Source organism: Dendrobates tinctorius, unplaced genomic scaffold (genome assembly GCF_039654945.1).
Source record: "Dendrobates tinctorius isolate UK_male_01 unplaced genomic scaffold, ASM3965494v1 ptg000014l, whole genome shotgun sequence".
Classification (NCBI taxonomy): domain Eukaryota; kingdom Metazoa; phylum Chordata; class Amphibia; order Anura; family Dendrobatidae; genus Dendrobates; species Dendrobates tinctorius.
The window spans coordinates 24,665,333-24,673,825 of record NW_027361682.1 but is presented as its reverse complement, the minus strand read 5'-3'; positions in this window follow the sequence as shown (position 1 = coordinate 24,673,825).

Genomic DNA, 8,493 nt, shown 5'->3' with positions numbered 1-8,493 from the left:
TTACCATGAGCCGGATAGAATGCATTTGCCTGAGGACAAGGTGATGAGTGTCTGTCAGGGGAAGCACTCGGCCGAATGGTTGTGTTCTGAATTTAGGTGTTGGGCAGCTGAGATTTCTTGGAGTGATGCAGCCCTTCGGGGGTTGTTCTGTAGAGGCCTGTGTGAACGTCTGATGGATACCCTGGCACTTCATCCTCCACCTGACTCCCTGGAGGATGCCATGACCCAAGGGGTTCGTATGGATCGCAGACTGCGGGCAAGAGGGGTTATGCAACTCAAAACATCATTATTCTCCAGTGGAGGTGAGACCCGGACTCATCCTGTGGCTATGGAGGTGAGCACTGTCACCTGTGAGAAGGAAAGAAGACGCTGCCAGGAGGAGCAGTTGTGCTTCTATTGTGGGGAATCTGGACATTGGAAGAAGGACAGCCCCTCCTGTCCGTCACCCTCCAAGATGTCGGGAAATGACTAGGTCTGGGTAGTAGTCGAGGAGGCTACCCAGACCTTCAGGTACCTTTTTCCTCACTTGCAAAAATTGTGCTTCAGGTTGAACTGGAACTTGGTGATGGTCCTGTTCAGACTACCACCTTTGTTGACTGTGGCTCTGCTGTTAACCTGATTGATGCCCGGATTATGACTCTTAATAAGATAGGGACAGTCAGGCTTCAGGATCCTGTTAAACTTGTGGCAATTAACTCGTCCTCTCTTACCCGGGAGGGTATCTGTTTCAGGTCTGAACTTTTTTCTCTGAAAGTGGGTCCCACTCATGTGGAAAAATTAACTTGTCTTGTGTTAGATAACTTGCCTGCAAGACTGGTACTGGGGATGTCTTGGCTACAATGCCATAATCCTACCATTGATTGGGTGACAAGGAAGATCACTCAATGGGGATGCAAAGATAAATGTTGTAACCTGGGGCCTCTTGTTAACGCTGTTAAAACTGTATCTGTGTCACCTGTCGGTCTGGAAGGTATTCCGGAGTACCTGAAAGATTTTGAAGACGTGTTTTCCGAAAGTGAGGCTGAAGCGCTGCCACCACATAGACCCTACAATTGTGCCAGTGATTTAGTACCCGGAGCCAAGCTACCTAAGGCTCGATTGTTCAATTTGTCTGGGCTTGAGCGCCAAGCCATGGAGGAGTATATAGCTGAGAGTCTCCGCAAAGGGCATATCAGGCCTTCTGTGTCACCCGTGGCAGCAGGATTCTTCTTTGTGAAGAAGAAAGATGGTGGTTTGCGGCCATGCATCGACTTTCGGGAACTTAACAAGATAACGGTTAGGAACGCTTACCTGCTTCCCCTCATCCCAGACTTATGTAACCAGTTATCTGGGGCCCAATGGTTCTCCAAGATAAATTTCCGGGGGGCCTACAATCTGATAAGGGTTCGGGAAGGGGACGAGTGGAAAACCGTGTTCCTCACATCAGAAGGACTCTTTGAAAACCTGGTAATGCCGTTTGGGTTAATTAATGCACCCGCTATTTTCCAGAATTTTATCAATGTTGTGTTTTCTGACCTGATAGGCCATTTTGTTATCATTTATTTGGATGACATTTTGGTTTATTCCCCTGACAGTCAGTCTCACTTGCAACATCTACAGACTAGAGTTGAGCGATACCGTCCGATACTTCAAAGTATCGGATCGGAATGGATCGGCCGATCTTAAAAAAAAGTATCGGTATCGCCGATTCCGATACCGGAAGTCCCATTCAAGTCTATGGGACTTCCGGTATCGGAATAAGAAAAATCCTGGTTTTCCCTTGTACAGCCTCTCTGGGGTCTGTACGGGCCTTTCGGGGGGCTGTGCCAGCCTGCCGGGGGGTCTGTGCAGGCTCTGGTGGTCTGTGCCGGCCTGCCGGGGGGCTGTGCCGGCCTGCCAGGGGGGCTGTGCAGGCTCCGGTGGGCTGTGCCGGCCTGCCGGGGGGCTGTGCTGGCCTGCCGGGGGGCTGTGCAGGCTCCGGGGGGCTGTGCCGGCCTGCCGGGGGGCTGTGCAGGCTCCGGGGGGCTGTGCCGGCCTGCTGGGGGGCTGTGCAGGCTTCGGGGGTCTGTGCAGGCATCGTCCGATGGGACTACAAGTCCCATCGGGCGATGCCTGCTACCATGACAGTGATTGACACATTAGCCAATGATGGGACAGTAGTAGTCCCATCATCCGGCTAATGTGTCGAATGTAAAAAAAAAAAAAAAAAAAAATTACATGCTACATACATACAACATACATACTACATACATACTACATGCAACATACATACTACATATATACTACATGCATGCAACATGCATACTACATACATACTACATATATGCTACATACATACTACATGCTACATACATACTACATATATACTACATGCATGCTACATACATACTACATGCTACATACATACTACATATATACTACATGCATGCTACATACATACTACATACATACTACATACATACTACATGCTACATACATACTACATATATACTACATGCATGCTACATACATACTGCATGCTACATGCATGCTACATACATACTACATACATGCTACATTCATACTACATATATACTACATGCAACATACATACTACATACATACTACATGCAACATACATACTACATATATACTACATTCATGCAACATGCATACTACATATATACTACATGCATACTACATATATGCTACATACATACTACATATATACTACATGCATGCTACATACATACTACATACATACTACATATATGCTACATACATACTACATGCTACATACATACTACATATATACTACATGCATGCTACATACATACTACATGCTACATACATACTACATATATACTACATACATACCACATACATACTACATACATACTACATACATACTACATGCTACATACATACTACATATATACTACATGCATTCTACATACATACTGCATGCTACATGCATGCTACATACATACTACATACATACTACATGCTACATACATACCACATATATACTACATACATACTACATACAATACATTCATACAATACATACATAGACATACAGTACATATAACATAGAGTAACATACTTACCAATACTTGTCACATTGTTCCCCGAAGCCATTGTCTTTTACGGAATAAATATTAACATAACAAACCACAAAAATACTCACCCACGATCCGAAGCAGTCCACGAGTGTGTCCCACGACGATCTTGGATGTAGTATGTATGTAGTATGTATGTAGCATGTAGTATGTATGTAGCATGCATGTAGTATATATGTAGTATGTATGTAGTATGTATGTAGTATGTATGTAGTATATATGTGGTATGTATGTAGTATGTATGTAGTATGTATGTAGTATGTATGCAGCATGTAGTATGTATGTAGCATGCATGTAGTATGTATGTAGTATTTTTTTTTTTTTTTTTTAACATTTAACACATTAGCCGGATGATGGGACTACTACTGTCCCATCATTGGCTAATGTGTCAATCACTGTCATGGTAGCAGGCATCGCCAGATGGGACTTGTAGTCCCATCGGACGATGCTTGCACAGACCCCCGGACATCAGCACAGCCCCCCGGCAGGCCGGCACAGCCCCCCGGCAGGCCGGTACAGACCCCCACAGGGTGCACAGACCACCGGCAGGCCGGCACAGCCCCCCGGCAGGCCGGTACAGACCCCCACAGGGTGCACAGACCACCGGCAGGCCGGCACAGCCCCCCGGCAGGCCGGTACAGACCCCGGGCAGTCCACACAGCCCCCCGGCAGGCCGGCACAGCCCCCTGGCAGGCCGGCAGAGACCCCCGGAAGGCCCGAAATGACGGCGCATCATGATGCGCACACACCGAAATTCCCACACAGCAATGGCATAAAGTGAGACTAGGGACTTTTTTTTTTTTAAGTGGCGGAGGAATACAGTGCGGAAGGATACCTACCTTCCGTCATTGGATTCCTGCAGCCCGTAGAGAACGGCAGCATCATCTGATGCTGCAGTTCTCTACCAAGATCGTCGTGGGACACACTCGTGGACTGCTTCGGATCGTGGGTGAGTATTTTTGTGGTTTGTTATGTTAATATTTATTCCGTAAAAGACAATGGCTTCGGGGAACAATGTGACAAGTATTGGTAAGTATGTTACACTATGTTATATGTACTGTATGTCTATGTATGTATTGTATGAATATATTGTATGTAGCATGCATGTAGTATGTATGTAGTATGTATGTAGCATGTAGTATGTATGTAGCATGCATGTAGTATGTATGTAGCATGCATGTAGTATGTATGTAGCATGCATGTAGTATGTATGTAGTATATATGTAGCATGTAGTATGTATGTAGCATGCATGTAGTATGTATGTAGTATGTATGTAGCATGCATGTAGTATGTATGTAGCATGCATGTAGTATATATGTAGTATGTATGTAGCATGCATGTAGTATGTATGTAGCATGCATGTAGTATGTATGTAGCATGCATGTAGTATGTATGTAGCATGCATGTAGTATGTATGTAGTATATATGTAGCATGTAGTATGTATGTAGCATGCATGTAGTATGTATGTAGTATGTATGTAGCATGTAGTATGTATGTAGCATGCATGTAGTATATATGTAGTATGTATGTAGCATGTAGTATGTATGTAGCATGCATGTAGTATGTATGTAGCATGCATGTAGCATGTATGTAGCATGCATGTAGTATGTATGTAGTATGTATGTAGCATGCATGTAGCATGCATGTAGTATGTAGCATGTATGTAGTATGCATGTAGTATATATGTAGTATGTATGTTACATGTAGTATATATGTAGTATGCATGTTGCATGCATGTAGTATATATGTTGTATGTATGTTGCATGTAGTATATATGTTGTATGTATGTTGCATGTATGTAGTATGAATGTAGCATGTATGTAGTATGTAGTATGAATGTAGCATGTATGTAGTATGCATGTTGCATGTAGTATATATGTAGTATGCATGTTGTATGTATGTAGCATGTAGTATATATGTAGTATGTATGTAGTATGTATATATGTAGTATGTATGTAGCATGTAATTTTTTTTTTTTTTTACATTCAACACATTAGCCGGATGATGGGACTACTACTGTCCCATCATTGGCTAATGTGTCAATCACTGTCATGGTAGCAGGCATCGCCCGATGGGACTTGTAGTCCCATCGGACGATGCCTGCACAGACCCCCGAAGCCTGCACAGCCCCCCCGGCAGGCCGGCACAGCCCCCCGGAGCCTGCACAGACCACCGGCAGGCCGGCACAGCCCCCCGGCAGGCCGGCACAGCCCCCCGGGATCTGCACAGACCACCGGCAGGCCGGCACAGCCCCCCGGCAGGCCGGCACAGCCCACCGGAGCCTGCACAGACCCCCTGGCAGGCCGGCACAGCCCCCCGAAAGGCCCGTACAGACCCCAGAGAGGCTGTACAAGGCAAAAACAGGGTTTTTCTTATTCCGATACCGGAAGTCCCATAGACTTGAATGGGACTTCCGGTATCGGAATCGGCGATACCGATACTTTTTTTTAAGATCGGCCGATCCATTCCGATCCGATACTTTGAAGTATCGGACGGTATCGCTCAACTCTAGCGGTGTGACATGAAGGTGATCAGCCTGTGGCACTGCTGAGGTGTTATGGAAGCCCAGGTCGCTTTTAGCTCATCTGCATTGTTGGGCCTGGTGTCTCTCACCTTCCTCTTGACAATACCCCATAGATAAGGGTCAGGCGAGTTTGAAGGCCAATCAAGCACAGTGATACTGTTGTTTGTAAACCAGGTATTGGTACTTTTGGCAGTGTGGACAGGTGCCAAGTCCTGCTGGAGAATGATATTTCCATCTCCAAAAAGCTTGTCAGCAGACAGAAACATGAAGTGCTCAAAAATTTCCTGGTAGACGGCTGCGCTGACTTTGGTCTTGATAAAACACAGTGGACCTACACCAGCAGATGACATGGCTACCCAAACCATCACTGATTGTGGAAACTTCACACTAGACCTCCAGCAGCTTGGATTGTGGCCTCTCCACTCTTCCTCCAGACTCTGGGACGTCAATTTCTAAATGAAATGCAACATTTACTTTCATCTGAAAACAACACCTTGGACCACTGAGCAACAGTCCAGTTTTTTTTCTCCTTGGCCCAGGTAAATGGCTTCTGGCGTTGTCTATTGGTCATGAATGGCTTGGAACAAGGAATGTGACCTTTGTAGCCCATGTCCTGGATACATCTGTGTGTGGTGGCTTGAAGCAATGACTCCAGCAGCAGTCCACTCCTTGTGAATCGCCCTCAAATTTTTGAATAGCCTTTTCTTAACAATCCTTTCAAGGCTGCGGTAATCCCGGTTGCTTGTGCACCTTTATCTACCACACTTTTTCCTTCCACTCAATGTTCCATTAATATGCTTGGATACAGCACTCTGTGAACAGCCAGCTTCTTTAGCAGTGACTTTTGTGGCTTACCCTCCTTTTGTTGTGTGTCAATGACTGCCTTCTGGACATCTGTCAAGTCAGCAGTCTTCCCCATGATTGTGGAGCCTACTGAAACAGACTAAGGTACCTTTATAAGTGCTTAGGAAGCCTTTGCAGGTGTTTTTGTTAATTTTTCTAATTTACTGAGATAATGACTTTTGCGTTGTCATTGGCTGTAAGCCATAATCATCAACATTAACAGAAATAAACACTTGATATCTATCTATCTATCTATCTATCTATCTATCTATCTATCACATATCTATCTATCTATCTATCTTATATCTATCTCTCTATCTATCTATCTATCTATACCATATATATCTCATTAAGCTTTTCTATACTATCTATGTAGATTTCTATCTAATATTTCCTTCTAGTTTTGACTCTAACATGGTGAACACAGAAAGTAATTCCTACAATAATGCGACATCACTGACATTTGCAGTTCGCGTTGTTAGAAGGATATTTCTAATCATTTTTTCCCTCCAGGCTGTCTGGACTGTATTTGCTTAGCACACTCCTTTGCTCCCGGATTATTCTGTCACCTCCATTGGGGCAGCCGCAGGTCACCGGGTAATAGATCAGGAATTAGGACATTTTCAAAGAAAACTGAAATAATTTGTCCGGTGCTCTAAGCTAACAGATCGGCGGCTCATTCTGGAGCAATTAGAGAGTGGCTCCTAACAACTTTTACTGAAGGGTCAAAGGGGCGGTGAAATTCTCACAATGGGCCAGGGGGAAATTCAGTCCCCGTCCTTCCCAGAGGTCTGCACTTCTGCATTTATATTATGGGAACCAAATGAAAATGCTGTCAGGTTTTGCTAAATATGAGTTTTCCATTTTTGTTTTCATGGCAAAATCTTTTGCAAGAATAACGGCGGCTCACATCTGATGTAGACAAGTGTAAAAAAAGCCCCGAGTGGGACTAGGAATTGGTTAAGGACGTTATAATGGGTAAAGTAATAGCTATTGGTTTATGGGAGTGGGCTGTTTCTCCTTGCCGAGACTGCAAGCCTTGTAATGCTTCCTGGGAAAAAGGTATGCAAATTAGTTTAATCAAAGTCTCTCTAGTGCCACCTACTGGAGGCATCTGCTCTTTACAGGTAAGTCAACTCCTTTATTCTTTTTTTCCAGGATATTTAACATTTTATATAGTTGTGCCCATTGACTTTACGTAACAAAGGGCACTTTAATGCAATGAATGATGCTTTAATTTAAAGGGGGTGTTCAAGATTCAAAAAACAGGGAAGCCTTTTTGCAAATATAGTGACACCCCTGTTTATAGGTTGCGTGTGGTATTGCAGCTCAGCTCCATTCTTTCCACTTTTAAAATCAGTACTTTTACTCTTAAAGAGCATATGAAATTAATAAGAAAAGGAGATGTCTGCCCACTTCAATGTATCCCCTTCTTTGAAATGGATCTTCAGTGCAGCTCATCACTGTGGTCAGTGATTGGCTGCAGCTTTCTCATGTCTGTGTCTAGATAGAGCAGGAAGCATAGAGTGAAATAGAGGGCGATGAAAGCAACGGATGCTGCGGGATTATTTTAGCGCATTCTGATTTTTCTGTTTTTAAAATTTTTAAGTTTGCAAATCGACATATGGGGAACCTGTCAGCAGGATTGTGCACAGTAACCTACAGACACTGTCAGGTCGGTGCTGTTATACTGACTAATATGATACCGTGGTTGATGAAATCTGTCTTGTGGTTGTTGTTTTTTAATCTTTATTTTCAGTTTTGAGTTAATAATATGCTCGTCCCCCGGGGCGGCCTGTGAGGGGTCTTCATGTGGTGCTCTGATTAGGTATTCATAATGCAGACTGCTGGTCCCTCACTGACCTGCCCCTTATTTTACATTATGAATAGTGTTGAGCATTCCGATACCGCAAGTATCGGGTATCGGCCGATACTTGCTGTATCGGAATTCCGATAACGACTTCCGATATTTTTTCAATATCGGAATTCGGCATCGGAATCGGAAGTTCAGTTGATTGACAGCCTGATGTCATCATGATGCGCG